Source organism: Elephantulus edwardii, unplaced genomic scaffold, assembly GCF_000299155.1.
Source record: "Elephantulus edwardii isolate Elephantulus edwardi_28Jun2011 unplaced genomic scaffold, EleEdw1.0 scaffold00002, whole genome shotgun sequence".
Classification (NCBI taxonomy): domain Eukaryota; kingdom Metazoa; phylum Chordata; class Mammalia; order Macroscelidea; family Macroscelididae; genus Elephantulus; species Elephantulus edwardii.
Window position 1 is genome coordinate 34630644 of NW_006399752.1, and position 27412 is coordinate 34658055.

The window sequence follows — 27412 nt, forward strand, 5'->3', positions numbered from 1 at the left end:
GTCAGCACTCCCATTCCTCTCCATGGTAGAGAGGCCAGTTCTCTTTTCTCTGAAGGGCTCCAGGCCTTTATCTGAGTAATTCTGGGAGTTTCCCAGGAGCACAAGTCCAGAGGGGCAGGCGGGAATCAGAGGATGAAGGACAGAGGATGCCATCTGAGCTGCCCAAAGGCCCTGCTATCTCAGGGGCACATCTCCAGAGAGCTGTCTGAGGAGCTCTGCACAGCCCCTGGTCACCCCTTTCAGGCATGCCCCCGGGTGAGTGACAGGCAGGCATGTCCTGCTGGGTCTCCCCGAGCCCATGAGGGACATCCAGGCTGGTGGAGATGTAGTAGCCGGGGCAGTGACTTGGCTACACACTGCAGAAACAGAGAATCACTGTCAGAGGGTCCCTCCAGGCCACACGTGAGGAAGGCGGGTCGGGCTTCATGCACCCGGCACCTGGAACAGTGTGTCCCTTAAATGTTCATGACAGCCCCCTCCCCCCGGGTGCCCCAGCTCCAGCCCTGTGGCTTCTGAGTGCACCAGGTCTTATCTCCACTCTTCAGGTCAGCCCTTCCTTGGGACAGCCCTCCGCATCCCAACCTGGGTCCCAGTTGGGGCGAATGATTAACATCCTTGTCTACAAAGCAAGAGGTTGGAGGTCTCAGTTCAACCTTTCTTCCAAGGAATCTCGTGAGTAAAACCTATCACTAAAAAAACCATGGAGTGTAATTCCATGTGACACACGAGGTCAGTAAGAGCCAGCGTTGTTGATTTGCAGCCCTGTCTGGGTGGAACTTGTAGTGGGTGTCACTGGGCAGATTCCCTCCGGTCTGTGCCTCCCTGGTGCAAGGGGAGTCCTCCATCCTGACTTACACTCTGCTCAGCTCCTGTGCTCACCCAGGGAGGCCTGGCCTTGGAGGTTTCCCAGACCCCCATTCTGTGCCGCTGGGGCCTCCCTTCCCCTTTCAGACCTAGTCCACCACTTCGTGTTTGTCTCAGTGCCTCTCAGCGGAGCCCGCAGGCCTGCTCACGGCCCACCACCCTGCTCTGCCTTCTCTTTCTTTCCTCCCCCGCTGCACTCTCTCCCTGCCCATCCTCGTGCCATGCACTGACCATACGAGACAATCAATGGAAAGTCTGCTGTAAAGGACAGAGACTGGAAAGCCAAATGCCTTTCACGTGCAGTTAGTGTCTGAGAAGGGGATTGAAAACACATTTGTAACATCCTCGCCCTCCCTGGACAGCGCCAGGAGCCGGGGCCTGGACGGGCTCTTGCCCGTGGCTGCCCTCTGAGTCAGCCCAAGAGCAGACGCTACGTGGCCTCACAGTGGGCTGGGGGCTGGCCACAGGCTGAAGGCTGGGGCTCAGGGAGGGGGGCGTGTCCAGCTCAGTGTCTAGTACCCCTCAGATATTATCTAACCCCTCTAACATGATGTCTCTTCTCTCCAGCTACCTGGACACACAGACAAGCCTGTTCTTGCCAACCTCCCGCGTTCGTCCAGTCCATGTCCCTCACCTGTTTAGGAAACAGCCCCCCTCGTCTTTCCTGAAACGCCATTTAGGAAAAGGTCTGACAGCAGGACAGCCTGACTCCGGACATACTGTCCCCAGGTTCCCCACTCTGGGCATTTCCCTGTCCCTCTGGGAGTAGGGGCTGAGTGTCTGCCCTAGGTGACATCAGGTCACAGGCTCCCTGAGTGTCCTTCCTGTTCAGCAGCACAGACACTGCACCAGAGACTATACCTTCCACCACAGGAGCCCGGAGAGGTCAGGCCCCTAGTCTCAGGATACACAGCCCACTGGAGGCTGTGGTCCCATAGGGCCTGTCCACCCCAGCTCTGCTCTGTCACCCCTCCTGTGCAGGGTCAGGAAAGCCCCCAGTTTGTGGGGTGATCCTGACACGGCTCTTGCCAACCCCACACTCAGGAAATGAGAACGAGGGATCCAGCAGAAGCCTTGCAGGCTCCTGGGAAGGAGAGGGGAGCAGCTCGCCTGGCACCCTGTGATTAATGCCCCTGTCCTCATTAATTCCCGGATTCCGCCTTCTCATTACTCGGCAGCAGGTGGTGGGCGGCATGGCGGGGGCTGTAATTGCCTGACGAGCCTCAGACGGGCTCATTAGAGGTAATGAAATCCGGGAGCCTCTGCAGCCGCGCCGAGGCCCCTCCAGGGAGATGGCCAAGCAGGAATGCTGCAGAAGTCAGAGCTTCAGGGGTCCAGCAGGGCTGGAGGTATGATCGTGGGGTGATGACCTAGAGCCGGGGTCCCCCTCCTTCACCAAAAACTCCATCCAGTCGTTTGCTGGGAAGAGGTCCCAGAGCTTGCTCAGCCCAGCACCCCACAGTGGGCTCCAGAGACCCTTCTCTGTCCACCCACCTCAGAGCAGTGTCTGTGGGAGGCAGGGAGAGACAGACAGGCCAAGCTCCCACTCCTTCCAGTTCACTGTCCACACGGGGCCTCCAGAGGGGCCCTCAGACAGGCTCAAGCTCCCCACTGGAAGAGGTGTCTCCTCATCCCTGGTTCCTTTGTTCACTTGGTCTTTTGACCTGCAGTGTCCCACTGAGACCTGGTTTGTGGAGGGAACAGCATGCCCCATACCTGGCACCCCTCACCTGGCACCTCATACCTGCACTTCTCACCTGGCATTCTGGAACCATTTCAGTCTAGCATCCTTCCCAGGCATAGTACCTGGACACAGCTCCAACACCTCATACCCTGTAAATACATCCAGACCGACTTGCCAGGGTTTCCAGTGGCCACGGGCAGGTCCAAGGCCAAGCTCCAAAGCCGGGCTCTTTACTGTGCTAGAGAACATTCTCCTGAGCACAAAACCAAAGCGTCAAACCCACAGCCATCAAGTCAAATCCAACTTACTGAGACTGTTGGTCAGGTTTCCAAGGCTATGCTAGTCACAGAAGGAGACTGCCCATGTTTCTCCTGGTGGATTTGAACCAATGACTTCTAATAGGTTAGCCTAACGCATTACACAGTACACATACAGTTACTCCAGATTTCTGGAACCAACTCCTAGCTTCTGTCTCATCTGGTGGCCAAACAATGGGTCTGATTAGCCCTGTCACTGGACGCTTTTTCTTTACAGGACTGAATAGATGTCTGTTAAGAGATGTCCATTATATTACTGTCTTTAAAAAAATGTCCGAAAAATGCAAATAATGTCAATGTTTCTGTTGTAACCTCTTTAAAGTGTACAAGGGTATTAAATATGTTCTCAGTGACAGGCAACCCTGTGACATGGAATCATTCAAGTTCCAGAATGTTCTTGTCACCCCAAAAGGAAGTCCATCAAGCAGTCACTCCTAGTACTCCCCACTCCCAATTCCAACCAACCGACATCTCTTTTCAGTCTATGGTTTTGTCTCTTCTGGGTGGGTCATTGAGATGTAACCACACAGTGTCTGCCCTTCCGCCTCTAGCTTCTTCCTGTTAGCACCGTCACTTCCAGGTCCATCTACGTGGTGGCAGGTGGCAGAACATCCTTCCTGGTTCCTGCTGAGTGAGGCGCTGTGCAGGGACCACGGTTTGCTGCCCATTCCTCAGATGACGGAGAGCTGGGTGGCGTCTTTCAGTTCACCCTTCCATCCTAATCCTTCCTTCCGAGTTTCTCCAAGAATGCCGAGTTATTGTTGGGATCTTTTCTTTCCTGTCCCCCACCTGGCCTGACCCCTGCTCCGTCCACGCCTCTCTGCTGTAACCTTTTCAGAGTGGTCAGCAGTGGTAGCGCTAAGGTTGGTGGATATTGACGTTCATGTGACCCATTATTCCTAATTGTTTCTAAGCATCTTGGATGTGTTTGGGTTTGCTCTTCTTCGTTGCCGCACGGGGAGAGACCAATAACTGCACCTTCGCTGCTCCTTCCTCAGCTTGTAAGACTTCAGTCACTACCCCGTGGAGGAGAGTGGAGCACACTGTTTTGATGGATTATGAGGCCAATGATGTACGAAGGGGTACGGTCCTGAGGTCCTCTAGAAACTCATTCCTCTAAGGTGTTTAGTTATGATTAAGAAGTTTACCTAACTTTGCTACTCTATCAAAAACATAGAGACATTTATGGCACATGTAAATACACATGTATAAATATCATCTGTATTTGCCCCTTTTTTGCAGGTACCTCAGTAAGGTGGCATTTGATCATGAGATATTGTACATCTTTCTTCATGTGTTTGCTGGCCATTTACCCACTGTTGAGGATGTTTCTATTTGATATTATACTCATTTTTTTAAAAATACTATTTTATTGTGTTTATTATGGAGGTTTATATAAAAAGCTCATTAACCAATTTCTGCACCAATGGTTTCAGTGCCTCTGACTACATTCTTCATAAAGTATGGGCATTCTCATTCTTTTCATTCTAGTTATGTAATGTCCACCAACCTCGTTTCCCTGTCATAGTGTCCCCAAATGTTCTCCTCTTTGCTGTAAAGTAATTGACCATTTGGTTTCACACAGGTAATATTTTTTTTTAAGTAACATAGTACCCAAGACACCATTTATCAAATTCACTCACCATTAATTGTTATCAAGACACTTCAACTCATAACAACTCTTCATTGGATTTGTGAAGCTTTAAATTACTCCAGGAGGGGATTTCCCTCTTTCTCCTGCAGAGCGGTGGTAGATTCCAATCACTGGAGACATAAGACCTTCAGGTTAGTAGTGCAACTTGCTATGGACCACTTGGCCAGAGCTCCCTAGTTACCAAACCAGAATGTCGAGTCTAAGCTTTACGAGCTTTATGGTGACAATAGACTGAGGTGTCCCACAAGTTTATTGTCTTAATCCTTCAAAACTAGAAATGCAATCCTACAAAGTGGTCCTTTTGTCCAGTGATAAGGCTATTTTATTGTTCAATTGTATGGGTCGTCATATATTTTGGATACTAGACTTCTATCAGGGAGCTCTGGTGGCACAGAGAGTAAGAAGTTCTACTAGCTTCTCCATGGAAAAAAGACAGGCAAGCATCTCCAATGCAATTTACAGCCTCTGAGAACACACTGAGGGCCAGTGTTGAGTGGGCTCTGACTCAGCAACACCGCCCCACACTCCTACCACGTATACGGTGTTCCTGGGTGGTGAAAATGGCTAACACAGCTGGCTGCAAACGAAAAGACTGGAAAGTCTAATCCCATTCTTAGGAATCTCAAAAGAAAAGTCACCAAACATCCTCCCACAAATCAGTCCTCCAAGACCCTGCGGAGCAGTGTCCCTCTGGCGCACGTGGCCTCACTATGGGTCATCGTCAACTTGATGGCCACTGGTTTAGTTTATTGCTTTGTTTATGAGGTATGTGTTCGGAGGGATGCCTTGTCACTTCCTTGATAGTATAGTCTAAAGCACAGAGATTGCTTGTTCATTTTGATGAAATTTATCTGTTTTGGTTTTTGGTTTGTTTGTGTTTTTTGTTTTTTCTTTAAAAAAAAAATGCCTGTTTCTGCTTCAGGTGACCTAGCTAAGATATTAGCTCTGGTGGCTTAGTGGTAAGGAACTGTGTTGCCAGCCCAAAGGAACCCAACGGTTCAAATCCACCAGCTGCCCTTCAGTCTCTTCCCATGCAAACCCACCAGAGGGTCAGCTGTGGGTCGGTTCTGACTATACAGTATATGACAACAACAGAGAGTGTGAAGATTTACACAAATATTTCCTTCAAGATTTCTCCCAGTTGCAACTCTTAGATCGTTAGTTCTTTGTCCATTTTAAGTGAAGTTTTGTAATTGGTGTGAGGGGTCTAACTGCATTCCGTAGATAGAAAGTTATTCCACCACCATTTGTTGGAAACATTCTCTACCCATTGAATTGTCTTGGCACCTTGTGGAAATCAATGAATCTTAAATGTCAACGTTGATTTTAGAACTTTCCTTTCTAGTCTGTAGCTCTGTATTTCTATCATCCTGCCAATATCACACTCTTGATTACTTTCTCTTGCTAGTATGCTTTGAAATTGAGACGTGTGAACTCGAGTTTGTTTTTCTTTGACAAGAGAGTTTCGATTATAAAGAACATGGGTGGCATATCCCATAAAGTATCAGGCAACTAAGAGAAAGATCGCTAGTTTAAATCCACCAGCTGCCACCAGAAAGATAGGCAGTCTCCCTGCGTAAAGACGTTCAGCCTTAGAAAGCTGGGGGAGATTGGCCATGAATCTGACCTACTTGTCAGCAGTGGGTGGACAGTGACTATACTGAGCCCTTACATTTTGGCATGTTGATTTGGGCAAAAAGCCTACTAGGGTTTTAATTGAGCATGCACTAATTTCTAAATCAATTATGTACAGACCTGCAATTTTAACACTACATTTTTGTCATGTTGCTAGGAGAGACAATTCCTGGGAAAGGAAACATAATGCTTGGAAAGGTGGGAGTCAATGAAAGAGAGGAAGATGCCAAACAGATTTGACGCAGTGACTGCAGCAGTGGGCTCAAGTGTGTCTGAGATGATGAGGACGGCACTGGACAGGGTTCAGATCTGTTGTTCACAGGGTCATTATGACTCATATTTGACTCAATGGCACCTAATAATAGTCTCCTAATCCAAGACGAAAGTATGCCCTCCCACTTAATGATTTCTCTAACTTTCTCTGCCCATATCTTGTGTTTCTGCATATCTTCAGGAGAGATCATTTCGCTTAAATGATCGTGCTTAAATCTATATATTTTTAAAAATTCTTTTTGGTGGTCCTGTAAGTAAAATTGTATCTTATTTTAATTTGGTGGCTTTAAAAGTTGCTTTTGTCAGTGTTGTTGCCAGATGCCCTCAGATCAGTTCGAATCCAGAGTGACCCTACATGGAATAGAGTGAAATGTTGACAAGCCTTGCAGCCTCTCCTCAATCGTTGCTGGTTTTGAGCCCATTGTTGAAATTGTTGCGACAATCCATCTTGTTGAGGGTCTTCCTCTTTGTTATGACCCTCTACTTAACCAGGCAAGATCTCTTTATCCAGGAAGTGGTCCCTCCTGGTGACATGCCTAAAGTGAGTGAGAGAAGTCCTGAGGTCATCAGTTCTAAGGAGAAGCTGGGCTGCGTTTCTTTCAAGACAGCCCTGTCCATTCTTCTCTCTACTCGGCACACTCGCTGTTCTTTGCAACATCACAACCCAAATGCATCAGTTCTTCAATGTCACTGTGTCAATCCGTCTTGTTGAGGGTCTCACTCTCTCTCTCTGGCCCTCTATTTTTGTCTGAATGAGGTCTTTTTTCTAAGGATTTAGACAAGCTCAAAGTATCACCTTCATTCCCTCTGAAGAGCACACTAGTTGAACTTCTTCCACGACAGATTTGGAAATTGATGGGATATGATATTCATTACTCTTTATCAACACCACAACTCAGAGAGATCAGTTATTATTTTTATCTTGCTTATTTACAGTCCAACTTTCAGATGCATAGGAAGCAATTGAAAATACTATGGCTTACATCAGGTGTACCTTAGTCTTTGACCTGATTGGGCACTCTAGTCCCATGTTATTTTTCACAGGGATCCCTTTTGCCACATCTAACTTTCTGTGCCAAGTAAATAAAACCCAGAGAGTATCATTCCGCTATCTCTGCTTCCAGCCGAGACTGGCCCAACATCAGGAGTTGTATCTTTCATTCAATACCCTCTTCCATACTGTTCTAGCCATTTTTGGATAATCTCTGGCAAGATTTTGCTTGTATGGGATATTAGCGCTTTGTTCAATAATTTCCACATTCTTTTGGATAACCTTTGGGGGGAGTGGTAGTAAATATGGATCTCTTCCAGTCAGTTAGCCAGGTCGCTGTCCTGACATCTGATGGCTTAGGGCTGAGGAATTGCACTGCCAACCCAAAGATACAGGATTCGAATCCACCAGCTGCTACACTGGAAAAAGGTAAACCGTCTCCTGTCCCAGGATTTACTGTCTCTGAAAACCAGGTGGAGGGCCAGTAATGGGTTATGTTCAGGCCGACATTACACAACAACAATAAAATGATCTTACTTACTTCGGGTATTTTTTTTTTTTCAGGAGGAACCAGACCTTAGAAAGAGACATTATTCTAGCAATGAAAAAGAGTCTGTCAAAGAGAGGAAAACCTTCAGTGAAATGGTAGACATTGTAACCACCTCCGTGGGGTCGAGCCTGACATAGACCATGAGCAGGATATGCTACGAGTCGTCGTTGACTTGGTAAGGAGCTACACTGCCAACCCAAAAGCACATGGTTCAAATTCATCAGCTGCTCCGAGAAAGGAAAATGGGAAGTCTACTCCTGTGAGATTTTTGCCTCTGAAAATCCACTGGAAGGTCAGCTATGAGAAGACTCTGACTCAATGGCACCTAACAACAACATATTAATAAAGTAGGATTACAATGTGTCTCCAATGTTAAGATTACCCTTAGGTAATTTAGGCTAGGTGTTTATGCTTAGACTCTCTGGAGAAAAGCTAGAGAGCTTTTTGTCAGATATCCATCTGCTATAAGTTTGTGATCTCTTAACATAAACCAGTGACCTATCACATTTGCTAAGTTTAGACACTGATTCAGTATCTAAAACTCACTCTCTGAGGCACTTCTTCCCAGCAAAGACTCTCTAGATCCAGCAGTCAGCCGAGTCCAAAGCCAGAGTTGTTGCCACCGGGGTATTAATGATGAACTTGGACATGCAAACCTGCTTCACAGCAAATACTTTTGAACACGTCACTCTGAAGCTGGAAGCCTCCCAAGCCAGCAGCCTGAAAGCCTACCTGCCTGCTGACAACTTGGACTCTGCCTCCCCGAGATGCCTTTCATGAAGTCTGACCTACAGTCGTGGGATTTGCCTCTACAAAGCTGTGAGAAATTTCCCTGAAATGACTAAATCTATATGGGAAGATCTGCTATCCAGGAACTCTTTAAAGCATGAATGTCACTTTAAAGACTCAAGTGCACAATGAATAAGGAAAGGACTAAGATGAACAATGAATAAGGAAGCTAGAAGAAGAACTGATGCCTTTGAATTGAGGTGTTGGCAAATAGTATTCACTATCCAGGTACTATCAAAAGGACAAAATAATCTGCCTCAGATGAAATTGAACCAGGGCGCTCCTTAGAGGCAAGGATGGTGAAACATTGTCTCATTCAACGTGTGTTGTCAAGGTGTATTGTCAAGAGGTACCAGGCCTTAAAAAAAAAGAGCACATCATTCTGGAAAAAGTAGAGGGTCAGAAAAAGATAGGAAGGCCCTCCAGGAGGTGGATTGACACAGTGACTGTAACACTGGGCTCCGGAGGATGACACAAGATAGGGCAAGGCTTCTTTTTATCATTCATGAGGTTACCATGAATCATAGTCAGCTTAGTCCTAGTCATCAAAGGACAAAAGCTGCACTGCCAACCCAGGGGCACTTGGTTCAAACTTACCTGCTTCTCTGCAAGAGAAAGGTGGGTGGTCTCCTTGTGTGTGATTTACCGTCTCTGCAAAACCACGGGAGGGTCAGCTATGATTGTTCCAACCGCATGGTACACAACAATAATAAAAACAATTATATATATGAACTTGTCCTAAAACCAACTTCTTCCTTCAGTACCATCAGTTCTTGATCATTTGTCACTTCTTGGAATGGTTAAACATTGACCAATTCTTTTGATTACAATGGTTTTGTTTATCTTCTTTGGTGATTCCTGTTTTGTTCCGTGTTTTGCCCATAGAGTCCTTCACTATTGCGAGCTTGATTTTTTCCTTGTTTCTTTCATTTGAGAGATGGCACTTTCTTCCTTTTGGTTTTATAGCTCAAGGCCTTTGTGCATTTCATCATACTTTGTCTTCTCAAATCATCCTTTGAAGACTTTTTTGAAGCCCTTTTACTTCCTCATTTATTCCTTTCTTTTACTAAGTTCTGGAGCCACATGCTACACTTTAGAACAAGTTTTGGAGTCTCATGTGACAGCTATTTTTATCTATTCTTTTTTCCTTGTCTTTTAAGTGACATTTCCTATTTTCTTTGTATTTGAGATCATCCTACAACTCATGTTGCCCTTGCTATTCTACTTTTCAGATGGTTTCTAAATAGAATTGAAATGTATCTGAGGTCCTACACCAACCTCATGATTTCCACGAAGCCCAAGTTCATTGTGGTGATCACCATGGTATTCACGAGGATGGCACAGGAAAGGGTAAGGTTTGTTGTTCATAGGGACACATGCCTTACAGTTTACTTCACTGTACTTAACAATAGTCAGTTCATACTTTGGTTCCTGTGAACTGAGCAATTTATGGTCTGTTTCAGTTGGCTACTACTATTGTTAACTGATGACACTGAACTTTTCTATCTATTTCTTCTACAGATATAGTGGATGTGATTCCTATATATTCCATTGTATTAACTCGTCTTCCTTATAGGAGTATGAATACAATTGTATCACTGCCGATACTATCTTTCAGGACAAGTCTTCAAATGGGTTGGATTTTGGTTTCTTATTTTTTACAGGAGTGGAAGTCCATTCCTCTTCCATGTGTCATCTTCAGCATAGTGTTGTTATTAGGTGCTGTCCAGTGGGCTACGACTCATAGCCACCCAATGCATGACAGCCTTGAATCCTGCTCTATGCTGAGCTAATCACTCTGTCTCTGACACACCTACTCCCATTGCTCCAGTTACTGTGTCAATTCATCTTACCCAGGGTCTTCCTCTCTTGTGCTGTATCTTGATCCTTCCAAGTATGACGACATCCTCCTCCAAAGCCTGGTCTCTCCAAACTATCTACCCAAAGTATGTGAGACAAAGTCTCAAAATCCTTGTCTCCAAGGAGCAGTTTGATTTCACCCTCTTCAGAAAAGACCTCTTCATACTCTTGGCAGTCCATGGTATGTTCAATACTCTTTTCCAGCACCACAACTCAAAGGCATCAATCCTTCTTCTGTCTTCCTTCATCATTGTTCAGCCTTCTGATGCATAGCAAGTTATTGTGAAGACTATGGCCTTGATTGGACATCCTTTCTCTTTAGCACCTAGAGAGGTCCCTGACAGCAGATTTTCCCAGTACAATTCATATTTTGATTTCCTAACTGCTGGTGTCAAGAATGTTGATTGTGGAACCAAGCCAGCTGAAATTGTTAATAATATCAATCTTTTCTTCACCAATCATGGTGCTGCCAATTGGCCCAGTGGTGAGAATCTTTGTTTCCTTGATAATGAGCTTCAATCCATATTGTAGACTACAGTCTTTGACCATCTTCATCAAATGCTTCAGACCCTCCTCAGTTTCAGCAAGCAAGGTTGTGTCACCAGCATAACATAGGTTTTTGATGAGTCTTCCTTCAATCCTGATGCCACATTCCTCCTCATAATGTTCCAGCCTCTTGAATGATCTGTTCTGCATACAGATTCAAAAGGTATGGAGACAGGACACATCCCTGATGCAGTCCTTTAGTGATTTTAAACATGCAATGTTTCCTTGCTCTGTTCTGAAGACTGCCTCTTAGTCCAAGTATAGGTTTTGCATGAACACAGTGTTCTGGGATTCCCATCCTGCTCAAGATTAGTCACAATTTTTTGTAATCCACACAGTCAAATGCCTTTGGATAATCAATGAAACACACGTAGACACTTCTATGGTGCTCAAAAGAAAAAATGCATTGGGAAAATCTTCTGTCAGGAACCTCTCTAGAATACTGAAGAGCAATGATGTCAGTCTGGAGACCAAGTTGTACTTGATCCAGGCCGTGCCACGGTCTTTGCAATTGCTTGCTGTGCACCAGACAGCTGGACAATGACTAACGATGATAGAGGAAGAACTGATGATGTCTTTTAGTGAGTGTGGATATGGAGAGGAGTGTTGAACATACCATGGACTGCCAAAAGAACAAACAGGTCTGTCCTGGTAAGGGTGAAACTGAGCTGCTCCTTGGAGGCAAGGAATTTGAAGCTCCATTTCACATACTTTGGGCACATAGCCAGGAGAAAGTAGCCCTTAGAGAAGGACATCGTGCCTGGAAGGGTGGCGGGACAGTGTAGAAGAGGAAGACCCCAGATGAGATGGGTTGATACAGTGACTGTGGCAATGGGATTAAGTGTGCTGGAGATGATGAGACTGGCTCAGGATAGGGTAGGGCTTAGATCTATTGCACATAGAATTGCTGTGAGTTGCAGGCAACTCAATGGCATTTAACAACAACATCACCACAATCATATTTCGGCAATAATTTCTAGATTTTGCTTCACATTATTTTGAATACTTTTTAATTAAGTAGTGAGATGGTTTTATCATTACTACATCATTTTAATTATGACTTTTACTACCCTTTGTAACCTCCTCCAAGATGTGGGCTTAATCAAGTCTTCAAGCTGATTTCAACTCTTGGTGACCTTCCATGTTTTCTGAGTGTATAAGTCTTTGTGGGAGATGGCTGTTCATCTTTCTCCCATGGAACAGCTGGTGGACCTGAATCACTGACATTCAGTTAACGGTTGTTGTTGTGTTGTTGGTTGCCATCAAGTGGAGCATGACTTCTAGCGACCCTATGAACTAAAGACCCAAAGCCTTTCTATAACTACCATCTGTTCATAGAGTTTCCAGAAGCATGTTGTTTAGGAAGTGGATGTTACTCCTGCTTCCAAATTTACAAGCTTTTTTTTATTTTATATAAATGCATGAAAGTCATCATGATTCATAAATGCCTTCTCCGCTCCCCCCAAATGCCTTTTCTGATCTCTTTAGGGTCCCCCTGCTCCTTCTTTTCCTCCCTAAACAAACACAGCAGTCATTTGTGTACAGACACATAAAAAAGACAGGTTAATCAGAATTCTTGAGCCTTTGACTTACAAAACTGTGATCTTACCATATGCACTTTTCTGCATCTGCTTTTTACCGTAAATCCTTTTGAGTTAACGGGCCTAACTTCACGTAAATCTTTTTAAGTCAACAGACTTAGCTCCAGTCACTCTTTCAATGAGCCACGAAGTAGATCATAGGGAGTTCTGGTGGCTGAGTGGTAAAGAGTTGTGCTACTAACACAAAAGGGAGGTGGTTCAAATCCACCAGCATCTGTGAGGGAGAAAGATGGATGTTCTTCTCCTGTGTCACTTCCTGCCTCTGAAAACCTGCTGGAGGGTCCACTAGGAAGTGGTTCAGACTCAATGGCATGTAACAGTATAATATTAGGTGAGTATACTGTTGCAGACAGAGGGTCCCAAAGAATGGAATAATTTTATAATTATTAATAATGAGACAAACAGCCAGGAATGTGATAGAGCAGAGAGCGTAAAACAGGGGGCCAGCAGTTCTTGACTGAAGACCCCACGTCATGTTTCTCTGTGTCTTTCTTGAAAATTATCAGGAAGTAAATCACAAAGATAATTCAATGCAAATGAAGCCAAGTTCTTTCTATTGAAAACCTTCTGCTTGACTCAGGAAGGAGGGGTTCACAAATGCAAGAATTTGGTTTACCCTTAACTATTAACCTTGATGCCTCAGGGTGAAATCTAGCTCAGGAAGTAACACTCCCTCTGTAGGGGGCCCCTTGCTGTCTCCTGTCTTGCAGGGAACAAACAGCTCATTTTCTAGGATCTGCCACATGAGAAATCCTAACTTATATTATCTGTAATTCCTTCAATTCCTGAACAAGGGTTTTCATATAATATTTGGTATAAAGTTTGGCTTCCCATAGTATACCATAATGCTAAGTCATTCATTCCTACTATCCTTATCCCTGCTCTTTTATTATTTTAGTAGCATTTTATAGTTTTCTAAAATGACAACTGATTCATTACATTTTTATTTATAGTTCTGAAAAATTATCTGAGCAAATGACTGATCTCTGAGCCTATCTATTCACCTGTATAATGGAAATATTACCTATTTTAAAAGGCTATTTGAAGGACAAAATAAGATAATGTGAATTAAAATCTCTGCCAGAAAGTACCTAAAAATGATAAATTTTAAAAAATCAGGATTTAACATGATGTGAATGAAAGGCTGTGTGAAATGCAATGTTCTTAATTTCACAATGAAATACATTGCATTTCACTGTGAAAATTGCTGCATGCCAACCAATATACACTTTTAAAGAATCTTTATTTTAAAATTTTGTATCTGCAATCACTAGTCACATTTGGTGTTTTATTAAATTCTAGAGGGTCTTTACTGCATCTTCCCTGAAAAGATGGAGCTTAATTACTCCCTGCTCTCAGGTGAACTCTGCGTCCTGCTTCTAACAAAGATAATGCAGAAGTAATGAGATGTCATGTCCACTGTTAGATCATAGGACTACGTCTTCCTTTGACATGTGTCCCCTCTATTTTTCTGTCTCTGTCATTCATGTGCTTTCTTTCTTCTTCAATCATGTGCTCTGGGGAAAACTATCTCCCTTGTAATGAAAAAACCTGTAAGCAGCCAATGGTGAAGCTCCCGTGGTAAAGGGCAGGTCTCCCGGCAATCACACAGTGCAATTAGAAGCAGAGCTTCCAAAGAAGCCTGACAATAGTCACACGAGTGCTGTGCGTGGTGGATCCTTCTCAGTTATTAACAGTGCAAGACAAAAGACACTATGTACTAGGCCACCAGAGTTGCAGTACGAGAGGTAGCACATAGATTTTACTACGGCTTGAGCACATAAGTATTTACCCTCTCACACTTCAGGATGCTGAAAGTCCCATTTATATACTGCTCTAAGGGAAAGTTTTCTTTCTTGATTGGCGCTGGGGAAAGATCCTCTCTCTCTTCAGCTTCTGTTCCCCATCTCTTCAGTGACCTTCATGCGCCACAGTACCTACTTTTCTGCTTTTGCTTCATTGTTTTTGTTATGTGTGATCATAAGAGACTGAAGAAAAATCCAAGCAATAAACTTCTTCAATAGTGAAGGATTCTATGGACAAAATACTAAACAAAACAGGTATCATTAAGAGAAGTTAAAATAGACTCACTGTAACAAAAAGTACTGCTCAATGTTAAACTGTTTCGGGAAAGATGACATATGATTATGTATCAATAGTACCAAAGGGAGAAGCTGGTTTTAGTATGAGTGCATATACTCGTTGTTGTTTTATTATTTTTTTTTCTTTTTCTACTAGTTTATTTATAAAAGTCAAATACAAATTTTAAGAAATTCTTTCTATTTCCCTCACCCCCCCTCCATCAAATTGTACAACCCTGCACATTCACATCTCTCTACTTCCAGCCTCTCCCACCCCTCCTGGATCCTTATACTCATTCTACAATAATGGTTTTATATAATATTTATCTTTATGTGACTGAGTTAGTGCACTCAGCATAATGCTGTCCAGTCCCTCCCAAGTTAGGGAGTAATTTACAAAGTTATTGCTCCTGCATGCTGCATAGTATTCCATTGTGTGAATGTACCATAACTTCTCAATCCATTCATATGTGGTTTGATATTTGGGCTGTTTCCATGTTCTTGTGATGGTGAATAACGCTGCTATGAACATTGGTGTACGAATCTCAATTTGTGCCTCAATTCTTATATTCTCAGTGTATATTCCAAGTAGTGGAATAGCACGGTCATATAGAATTTCTATGTTCAGCTTTTTGAGGAAGCGCCGAAATGCATTCCAGAATGGTTGCACCATTTTACAGTCCCACCAACAATGTATAAGAAAGTCTGAATTGAGTCATTGCTGACCCTCCAGCAGGTCTTCAGAGGCAGTAAATCAAGTGGAAGGAAACTACCCATCATTCTTTGTGGGGAGGCCAGGCCAGACTCTGCTAGGACCCAGAAGCCAGGGACAGAGGTCTGCAGGCAATAGCAGGAGTGGCTTCAGCCCCACAGTAGTACTGCGCACCACACTTGATCAGAGGTCTGCAGGTGATGAGGAGGCCAGGCCAGGACCTGCCTGGTGCCTTCAGACCCTTTGGCCTAGCAGCACTTGGACCATAGTAAGAACACTAAAAATCCAGCTGTGTCATTGTGCCAATACCCCCACCTAGGACCCCATCCTGTTGTGCCACCGTGGGCCTTAGCTGTGGTCTGAAAGGGTGCCCTGTGCCATCATGTTTGTATACCTGTTTGTCTTTATGGCTTGTATTTAGAGGTACAATGCCTAGCTGTCAGTTTAGTTATTGGAGAATTATTTGTATGTTGCTAATTTCTGTATATCTTAGATGTCTATAGGCTTGGGTTGTTATCTGCCCCTTAAATACTTCTCTGTCAGTCTGCTGTATTGGCGTAGCTTGTGGGCACTTTAATGCTAGAATCTGTGCCACCAGTGTCTCAGGTACCAGAAGGATAGCCCACTGTGGAGGTTGCAACAGAGCTCCTGGATTAAGGCTGACTAGGAAGAACGATTGACCATCTACTTCCAAAACAACAGACCTTTGTTTCTTTAATTTTGTTTTTTGGGTGTTTGTTGTTGTTGTTGTTGTTGTTGATTTTACTTGTGTGTGCCATAGAATCAGATCCAACTGGCACAGGAGAAGATTGGCCCTCCTTCTCCAGCAAAGCATCTTGTGGATTTGAACCACCCACCTTCAGCAATGCAGTACAACCTTTGAAAACCCAATGAACAGCGGCATGCAGGTAGTTATATTATTAGACTTAAAGCCCAGAGAGGAAGTTGTTAAAAAATGAGTAGAAACAAAAAGATATTAATAGTTGGAACATAGAATGTATGGAGTATGAATGTAGGGAAAAATGGAAGTTGTCAAAAATGAAATAGATCAGTGAACTGAGCTGTGAATCACACAATCACATGCTGGGAATGAAAAGCTAAAGAAGAAAATGGTTGATTTAATGATTAAAAAGGCAATTTCAAGATCCTTCATGAAGTATAATGCTGTGATAAGAATAGAATACTATTCATGCACATACTAGCAAGACCTGTTAATATGATAATAAAATAAGATAAAAAATAAAAGTATGATTGATATGATATGATGTAATGTAATATAATGTAATACAATATAATACAATGCAATGCAATACAATATAATACAATGTAATATAAATAAATATTACTCAAATATATGCACCAAAAACTAAAGCCAAAGAGGAGGAGTTTGGGCGTTTCTACTGCCTTTCGCAATCTAAAACTGACCAAACAAGCAATCAAGATGAATTAATAATTATTTGTGACTGGAATGCAAAAGTTGGAAATACTGGGAAAAGAATGGTAGTAGGAAAGTATGGGCTTGATGACAGAAATGAGACCAGAGATCAAATGATTGAATTTTGTTCTTTCAATGATTTATTAATAGCAAATATCTTTTAAAAAACAAACACACAAACAGCAACTTTACACATAGACCTTATCTGATAGATCACACAAGAATCAGATTGACAACATTTGTGGAAAGAATTACAGGAGAAGTGCAGTACTTGCGGTCAAAACCAGATCAAGTGCTGACTGTGGAATAAGCCATCAATTACTCATGTGTAAATTTAAATTGAAGCTGAAGAGACCAGAGCACAGGAAATAACCTAGAGTCTATCCTAATTGAATTTAAGAACTATCTCGAGAACAGATTTGAGGCATTGAATAGCAGCAACAGTGGCACTATGCAGCATTTGTCTTTTTGTGACTCAGATATTTTACTCAGCATAATGTCCTTCAGGGTCACTCATTTTGTATAATATTTCATGAGTTCCTTGTTTTTCAGTGCAGCATATTATTCAGTTGTGTGAATGAATATACCACTTCTGTATCCATTTGCTTGTTGATGGGTACATACGTTGTTTTCAACTCTTTGCTATTGTGAACAAAGCCGTGATAAACATGAGTGTGCATATATCTGGTTGGGTGGTGGTTATGGTTTATTTGGGGTGTATTCCCAGTAGTGGAATTGCTGGGTCAAATGGCATTTCTATTTGTAACTTTTTGAGAAAATGCCATACTGCCTTCCACAGTGGTTGCACCATTTTATACTCCCACCGAAGTGAATAAGGGTTCCAGTTTCTCCACAACCTCACCAGCATTTGTTGTTTGCTGTTCTCTTAAATTTTGTTGTTTTTACTGGGGTGAGATAGTGTCTCATAGTTGTTTTGATTTGCATCTCTCTTAGAGCTAGAGATTTTGAACATTTCTTCATGTGTTTGTTCACCATCTGAATGTCGTCTTTGGTGAAATATCTGTACATATCCTGTACCCACTTTGCAATTGGATTATTTACCTTTTGTCTTGTCGAGGCTCTTGAGTATTCTATAAATTCTAGATATAAGTCCCTTATCAGACATGTAATTACCAAATATTTTTTCCAAGTCTGTGGCTTTCCTTTTTACCCTGTTGGAAAAGTTTTGGATGTATATAGGGATTTTATTCTCTCCTAGTTGTAGTTTTCCCAGGATGCTTGGAAGACGGTTCATATTGTAGATTAGGGCTTCTAGAGTTCTTCCAAGGTTTTCTATAATGAAGTTTAACATCCTTGGCTTTAGTCCAAGATCCTTGATCCATTTTGACTTGGTTTTTGTGTATGCTGTGAGGTGTGGATCTTGCTTGAGTTTTCTACAGATAGTTTTCCAATTTTGCCAACACCATTTGTTAAAGAGGCTTTTATTTCCCCACTTACCTGATTTTATCTCCTTGTCAAAAATCCGTTAACTATAGGTAGATGAACTGATTTCTGGGTTCTCAATTCTATTCCATTGATCTATCTGTCATTGTATCAGTACCACGCTGTCTTGACCACCATGGAAGTTTTTGTTTCGTAATTTTCTTTGAGTATGTCTTTTGTTTTTCTAGTTATATTAACTCACAAATATTTAATCTTCTGATTAGCTATTGTGATGGGTATTGTTTTTCTTAGCTTCAGTTCTGTATTCTCTTTGTCACTGTAGAGAAACCCAATTGATTTTAGTATATTGATCTTGTATCCTGCCACTATGCTGAATTGGTCAACTATGTCCAGTAGTTTTCTTGCTGAATCTTTAGGGTTTTCTGGGTATACTATCATATCCTCTGCACATAAAGATAATTTTACCTCCTTCTTGCCAATTTGGATACCTGTTATTTCCATCTCTTGCCTTAATTGCTACTGCTAAGACTTCCAATGCAATATTGAATAAGAGAGGTGATAGTGGGCATTCTTGCCTAGTTCCTGTTTTCAAAGGGAATACCTTTACTCTCTCTCCATTGAAAACAATGTTGGATCTCGTGTTTGCATATATACATTTTACTATGTAGAGGAAATTCCCTTTTACTCCTATTTTGTTGAGTGTTTTAATTAGGAAATTGTATTGGATTTTGTCAAAGGCTTTTTCTGTATCAAAAAATAGGATCATGTGGTTCTTGTTCTTTGCTTTGTTGATGTGATGAATTACACTGATTATTTTTCTTATGTTGAACCATCCTTGCATACCTGTTATAAATCACACTTAGTCATGGTGAATATATATCTATATATATCTATATATCTATATATCATCTGTATCTATATCTATATCTATATCTATATCTATATCTATGTCTATGTCTATGTCTATGTCTGTATCTATATCTATATCTATCTCGTTGGGTTCTGTTGGCCAGGATTTTATTCACGATTTTTGCATCTATGCTCATGAGAGATATTGGCCTATAATTTTCTTTTATGGTAGTTTTTTTTACTTGGTTTTGGTATCAAGGATATGTTTGCTTCATAGAATGAGTCTGGAAGAATTCCATCTTTTTCTATTTTCTGAAATAGTTTATGTAGAATTAGTGACAGTTCTTCTCTGTATGTTGGATAATATTCCCTTGTAAAACCATTGGTCCAGGGCCTTTTTGATTTGAAGTTGTTTTATTATAGTTTCAGTTTCTTCTTTCATAATGGGTCTGTTCAGGTGTTCAGTTTCAGTTTGTGTCAATTTAGGTAGTTTGTGAATTTTTAAGTATTTGTCTATTTCCTCTAGATTTTCATATTTGTTTGAGTATAGTTTTTCCTTAATATTTTACTGTTAACATTTTAATTTTAGTTGGTTCCCTTGTGACATTGTCTGTTTCATCTCTTATTCTGATTATTTATTTCTTTTCCTCCTTTTCTTTTTTCCCCGCTTAGTTTTGCTAGTGATTGGTTGATTTTATTGACCTTTTTGAAGAACCAGTTCTTGGTTTTGTTGATGGTTTCAATTGTTTTTGTTTCCTATTTTGTTTATTACTGCCCTAATTTTATAAAATAAATGCAGGCTATACCCATCAATTTTACCTGGTGGTATGCATAGGAATCAGATCTATTACATCTGTGGAAAGAATCATTGGAGAAGCTCAATAATCAGCTCTGAAAACTAGGCCTGGTTGTGGAACAGATCACCAACTGCTCATATGCAAGCTTAAGCTGAAGCTGAGGAAAATTAAATCAAGTCCTCAAGAACCAAAACTTGAACTTGAGTCTATCCAAACTGAATTTCAAAACTATTTCAGGAACAGGTTTGAGGCCTTGAACATTCATGAGTGAAGATCGGATGAGCTGTGGGAGGATATCAAGAATATCATGCAAGAAGAATGCAAAAGGTCATTGCAAAGACAGAGGAGGAAGAAAAGACCAAAATGGATATCAGAAGAAACTCTGAATATTGTAGTAAAGTGACAAGAAGCCAAAGCAAAGGGAAGAAATCAAGATATTAAGGAGTTGAACATAATATTCAAAGGGCAGCATGAGAATATGCCAAAAGGAAGCATGGAAAGACAAAGTAAAGTATTACAATGAAATGTGCAAAGAGCTGGAAGTCAGAAAATCAAAAGGGCCAAACTCACTCAGCGTTTCTTAAGCTGAAAGAACTGAGGAACAAACTCAAGCCTAGAGTTGTAATACTTATGAATGCTTTGGGCAGAGTATTAAATGATCCAGGAAGCATTAAAAGAAGATGGAAAGAGTATACAGAGTAATTGTACCAAAAGGAATTGGCAGACACAGAATAATTTCATGAAATAACGTATGAGCAAGAGCCTGTGGTAATGAAGGAAGAAGTTCAAGCTGCTCTGAAAGAATTGGCAAAAACAAGGCCCCAGAAATTAATGGCATACTGATTGACATATTTCAACAAAAAAGACACTGCCCTATGCTTTCCAAGTTGTGCCAGGAAATCTAGAGGACAACCACCTGGCCTACTGACTGGAAGAAATCTATCCTTGTTCCCATTCCAAATAAAGGTGATTCAACAGAGTGTGGAAAGTATTGATATCACACGCAAGCAAGACTCTGCTGAAGATTAACCAAAAACAAGTGGAACAGCACATCAGCTGAAAACTGCCTGAAGTGCAGGCTGGTTTAGAAAAGGCCACAGTACTAGGAATATTCTAGTTAATGTCAGATGGATCTTGATTGAAAGCAGAGGGTACCAGAGGAATGACTATCTGTGTTTCATTGACTATGCAAAGGCATTTGACTTTGTAGAACACAACAAACTGTGGCTGAATCTGAGAAGAATGAGAATCCCAGAACACTTGATTGTGCTTTATGCAAAACCTATACTTGGACCAAGAGATAGTCATTAGATCAGAGCAAAGAAACACTGCATGGTTCATAATTGAGAAGGGTCTGTGCCAAGGATGTGTCCTATCTACATAGCTTTTCAATCTATATGCAGAACAGATTACCCAGGAGGTTGGGCTCTATAAGGAGAAGTGTGGCATCAGAATTGGAGGTAGACACACCAACAATCTGTATTATGCAGATGACACAACCTTTCTTGCTAAAAGTGAGGAGGACCTGAAGCACTTCCTACAGAGGGTCAAGGACTGTAGCCTTCAATATGGACTAAAGCCCAACATCAAGAAAACAAAGATTCTCACCACTGGGCCAATTGGAAGCATCATGACGGATGGTGAAGAGATTGAGATTATTAACAGCTTCAATTTTCTTGGTTCTACAATCAACCCTCTTGGCACCAGGAGGCAGGAAATTAAAATATGAGTTGCATTGGGAAAGCCTGCTGTCAAAGACCTCCCCAAAATACTGAAGAGCTATGGTGTTAGCCTGGAGACTAAGATATTCTTTATACAGGCCATGATCTTTTCAGTTACTTGATATACATCAGAAAGCTGGACAATGACTAGGGATGATAGAAGGACAATTGATGCCTTTGAGCTGTGGTGCTGGAGAAAAGTATTGACTATAACAAACTGCTAGGAGAAAAAACAGATTCGTCTTAGAGAGTGTGAAGTTATGCTCCTCCTTAGAGGCAAGGATTCTGAAGCTTCATCTGACATACTTTGTACATGTTGCAAGGCAGGATTCGTCTTTGGAGAGGGACATTATGCTTGGGAGGTGGAGGGACAGTGCAGGAGAGGAAGATCCTTGACGAGACGAATTGATTCAGTGACTGGAGTAATGGTGGTAAGTGTGTTGGAGACAATGAGATTGGCACAGGATAGAGCAAGGTTTAGGGCTGTTGTACATAGAGTTGCTATGAGTCACAGGCCACTCAGTGGCATATAACAGCAACAGCATCCGTTTTTATCATTTCAGTTTTTGTGGAGGGTGTCTGGTTTTCTTGCTGTTCTTTTTCAATTTGTCGGAGATATTGGGTTAGAGAGGCAATGATCATATTTTCCTGCCTTTTGATGTGTTTGCTTATTGTTATAATTACTGCTTTGGCTGTTTCCCAGAAGTTTTGATAAGTTGTATTTTCACTGACATTTGTTTCAAGAAACTTTTTTTATTTCACTTTTTTATTTCTACTATTACAGACTCATGTCCAAGCAAGGTGTTGTTCAACTTCCAAATGTATGGGGGGTTTTGTCCTCCTTTCTCCTCTTGTTATTAATTTCTAGTTTTGTAGCATCATGTTCTGAGAAGATGCTTTTTTTTTTCCACCTTGGTGGTTTCCTCTTTATTGATGTGTCTCATACCTTCCCCCTCCACAATTTCAGTCCCTCCCATACACCCCCAAAGAGAAGGTAAAGAAAGGGTTTGTTGGGGTTTGGACCCCTTGTGTACTTAGAAAGGGAACAGAAACCAAAACAATCACTGGATGTGAGATTGACAACCAAGAAGTCTGAAGCAGAGCAGGGAAGGTGACAGAGAAAGGTGAAGGAAGGGAAAGGAGGTACTAGGGGCCATTCTCACCATCACCCCACCTGTAAGGGGGGCTGGAGAAAAACCCTCAAACATGAAGTAATGCAGGTCTTGAATAAGGGAAGTTGTTGAGCCTGAAGGGGGAGGCACCTTTGTCTATGTAGAATGGGAGGCCCCCCACACCTCAAGGGCCGCAGCTTCACAGACCGTAGACACTTTCATCACTGTAGGCAATGTATAGAAAGAAGTCTTCTTCATGGTGTTCCTGGTACAGCTGACCCACTGTGGCACTGGTGGGTGGAATGACATTGTTGACAAAGAAAAACAAGGCATCTTCAGCTCGGAGATGTATTCGCTTCCGGATCAAGAAGTAGAACTGACCAACTGTGAGATCAGAAGGCACCAGGTTATTTCTTTTTGTCCAGATCTCCTATCCGAGCTTTGGGAGGCTTCTCTGCTATCACCGGGACCCGGTCCGGGTATTTTTTTCGGATCTTCTCGCCCTCAGAGCAGCGCTTCTCGAACGGATGCTCCTCTTTGTACACGAACTTCATCGTCCCGGGGAACGGGCTGGACCTGGCAAGGGCTGAGGGGACCCGGGGGCGGGGAGGGGGCCGGGACGGGGGACGGCGGCGACAGAGTCAACTCGCGGGCGGAATCAGTGGAGCGATTCCCAGGCCTTGCGCCACTTCCCTAGAAGATGCTTTTTAAAAAAAAAATTATTGATGCTTTCCTTGAGACCTAAAATGTGGTCTGTTCTGCAGAACATTCCATGCACATTGGAGAAGAAGGCATACTGCGGGTTTTTTTGTGTGGGTTGTTTGTTTTTTTTTTTGGTGTGCATTAGCCTGTATATATCTATGAGATCGAGTTGGTTTATTGTGTGGTTTAATTCTTCAATATCTTTGTTGAGTTTCTTTCTGGTAGCTCTATCTTTTCTTGAGAGTGATGGATTGAAGTCTCCTACTACAATAGTGCTGTTTTCTATTTCTTTTTACAGTTTTGTTAATGTTTGCTTTGTATATTTTGCAGTTCTATCATTTGGTGTATAGATACTTATTTTTGTTATGTCCTCTTGTTCTATTGAGCCTTTACACATTATGTTGTTCTTTGTATTGGTTTTTGCATTGAAATCTATTTTATCAGAGATTAATATCACTACTCCTGCTTTTTTTCTGGTTGCCATTTGCTTGGTATATTTTTTCCCCATCCTTTTTATTTTTAGTCTTATCTTTACTTTTCAGATATGTCTGTTGTAGACAGTATCTTGACGGGTTTTGATTTTCTATCCAATCTGCTACTCTTTTTCTCTTCAGTAGTTCGTTTAAGACATTCACATTCAGTGTAATTATTGAGAGGCTAGGTTTTATTGCTATCATTTTGTTCTTTTTGGTGTTGTTGCTGGTTATTTTGGTCCATCCTGCTTTCGGTGGTACCTCTGCAAGAAGGACATCTCTCAGAGTTTCCTGCAATACTGGTCTTGTTTTTATAAATTCCTTTAGGTTCTGCTTTTCTGACAATATCTTGATCTCTCATTCATATTTGATGGACAATTTTGCTGGGTACAATATTCTTGGATGATAGTGTATTCTTTGAGTGTTTGATATATGTCATATCACTGTCTTCTTGCTCATATGGTTTCTGCTTAGAAATCTCCACTTAATCTTATTTGCTCTCCCTTATAGGTTACTCTTTGTTTCTCCCTAGGTGTTTTCAGAATTCTCTTTGGTTCTGGCAAATTTGACTATGATATGCCTTGGTGTTTTTCTTTTGTTGCCTATTCTATATGGTGTTCACTCAGCTTCTTGAATATATATTCTTTCCTTCTTCATTATTATTCATTCTTCCTCTTCTGGGATTCATAGTATGTGCATGCTATTCCTCTTGATGGTGTCTCACATTATTCTTAGGCTTTCTTCTTTTTCCTTCCTTTTTGATTCTGTTTTTTGTTCTAACAGATCAAGCTGATTTTAGTAGAGTCTGCAACACCAGGGAAATCACTGCTGATGTGAGATGGATACAGGCTGTAAGTAGAGAAAACCATAAGAATGTCCAGTTGTGTTTTATTGACTATTCAAAGGATTGTGTAGATCATGACAAAATATGGCTAGCATTGAGAAGAATGGAGATCCTAGAATACTTAATTTTGCCCATGAGAATCCTTTCCCTAAAGAATAAGGCTGTTGTACAAATGGAGCAAGGAAACACTCTAAAGTTTAAAGTTAAGGTTGTATCCTCTCTCCACACCTATTCTATTTGTATGCTGAGCAAATAATTTGTGAAACTGGACTCTGTGAAAAAGAATGCTGCACCAGACTTGGAGGAGGACTCATTAACAACATGTATTATGCAGATGACACAACTTGGCTTGCTGAGAGGGAAGATATGAAACACTTGTTGCAGAAGATGAAGCACTACAGCCTTTGGTATTGATTTCATCTCAACATCATGAAAACAAAGGCCCTCATTACGTGTCTAACAATCAATATTATGATAAATGGAGAAAGGATTTTGGCTTATTCCATCTCTCTTCTATCAGCAATCAACACCCTTGGTTCCAGGAGTCAGGAAATCAGGAGACATGTGGCATCAGGCAAGTCCACTGTCAAGAATTTCTCCAAAATGCTGAAGAACAATGATGTTGGTTTGAACAATTAGTATGATTACAAAGGAGGAATTGATGCCTTTGAGTTGTGGTGCTAGAGAAGAGTACTGAATTATCTGTGAATTGACAAAAGAACAAACAGATATGTCTTAGAAATATGTGCAACCAGAGTGCTTCTTGGATACGAAGATTGCAAACTTTGTCTTTCATGCTTTGAATATATATCTAGGCTAGGCTCTTTCTTGGAAAGAGACATCGTACTTGGAGTGATGGAGGCTCAATGAAGAAGAGGAAGACCTCCAATGAGGTGGCCTGACATGGTGACTTCAGCAATGGGCTCTACTGTGTTGAGATGATGAGGATGGCACAGTATAGGTCAAATTTCCGGTCAGCTGTTCACAGGGTCACTCTGAGTAGTACTTGACATGATGCCATCTAACAACAACAATCACCTTTGGGTTTGCAGCACAACTTCTTACCACTAAAACACCAGAACTCCTCTGCTCAATGATTGCTTATGTGTTTAATCTGCCTTTTTTCTATCTTAAAAGAGATTGACTCAAAATGCGCTGAACAAAATCACTCCCTTCACTAAGGCTGTCAAATTAGCATAGCAAGTACACAAGACTCCCAAATGGAATCCCAAATGTAAATGCCATTTACATGAAGGTTAGGATTCATAGCACTTTTATAGGGGTAGGGTGGCGTGGGCCAGGGACAAAATTCAATCCATAATATGTTGCAAGTTTGTTTTTCTAAATAAATCCTCATTTTAAGGCATCAATTTTACGATTATTTTTATTGAAAAACAAGATTTTGTTTTGTTCTTTTTTTCTGAGAAAAGTACTTTTATGACAAAGTAATTTGATTTGGCAGAATAATTTTGATAATAAGCACCTTTTAGCCAAAGTTTCATGGTGACTATTTTTCATAAATTGGATGACTTAAGCCTGCAATCCACAGCTTTGGCAAAAAAATATATTTAAAGCATGTGGCAAGATAAGAACACTCTATAAAAATATTGTACTGGCAAAGATGTACTGAAATTACAGCTTTGATTATTTTTTTCCTTTTCAAAGATGAATTTTACTTAAGAAGCTATGTGTTTTGATTTATTCATTTTATTGTAGTTTAGGTGAAAATTTGTAGAGCAAATTATTCTTTTATTCAACCTATTCCGCCTATTCCTATTTTATGACAAAAGTTTTTTAGCAATGATATATTTGACAAGGGACTAAGCTCCAAAATATATAGAAAGCTCCAGTATTTTAGTAAAGCAAGAAAAACAACTCATTTAAAAAATGTGCAGAAGATGTAAGAAAATACTTAACCAAAGAAGACATTCAGGTAACCAACAGACACATTAGAAAAAACAAGCAAACTTGTGAATATTTGCCAAAAGATAAAAGATATAAACAATAAAAGATAAAAACATAATAGAATAGAACATAACAGAATACAATATTCTCACCTGAGCAATAATAACAAAATGCAGGGAAACAACAAAGGCTGGTGAGATTGTGGAGAGATTGGAACTCTCATACCCTGGTGGTGGGCCTGTAAAATGGTACATTCACTGTAGAAAATGATTCGGCACGTCCTTAAAATATTGGAAGTAGAAATACCACTGGATTCAGTAATCCCACTGCTAGGAATGTATTTTAGAGAAATAAGACCCCGGATACGAATAGACTTATGTACTCTCATTACAGCATTATTCGCAACAGTAAAGAAATATAATAATGCAAGTGTCCATCAGTGGTTGAATGGAGAAAAAAAACCCTATGCTACGTATACATAATGGTATATTCCACAATTTTAAAGAATAATAAAGACTCTGAAACGGTTTAGGGCTGTTGTACATAGGGTCACTATGAGTCGCAAACGACTCGACGGCACATAACAACAACAACAACACGAAACAATTGATAA

At 41.4% G+C, this 27412-nt stretch overlaps 1 pseudogene; it reads right to left on the reverse strand.

Annotated features, from left to right (window-relative positions):
• Positions 1–23074: 23074 nt before the first annotated feature.
• On the reverse strand, positions 23075–23429 carry LOC102852937 (annotated as a pseudogene).
• Positions 23430–27412: the final 3983 nt, after the last annotated feature.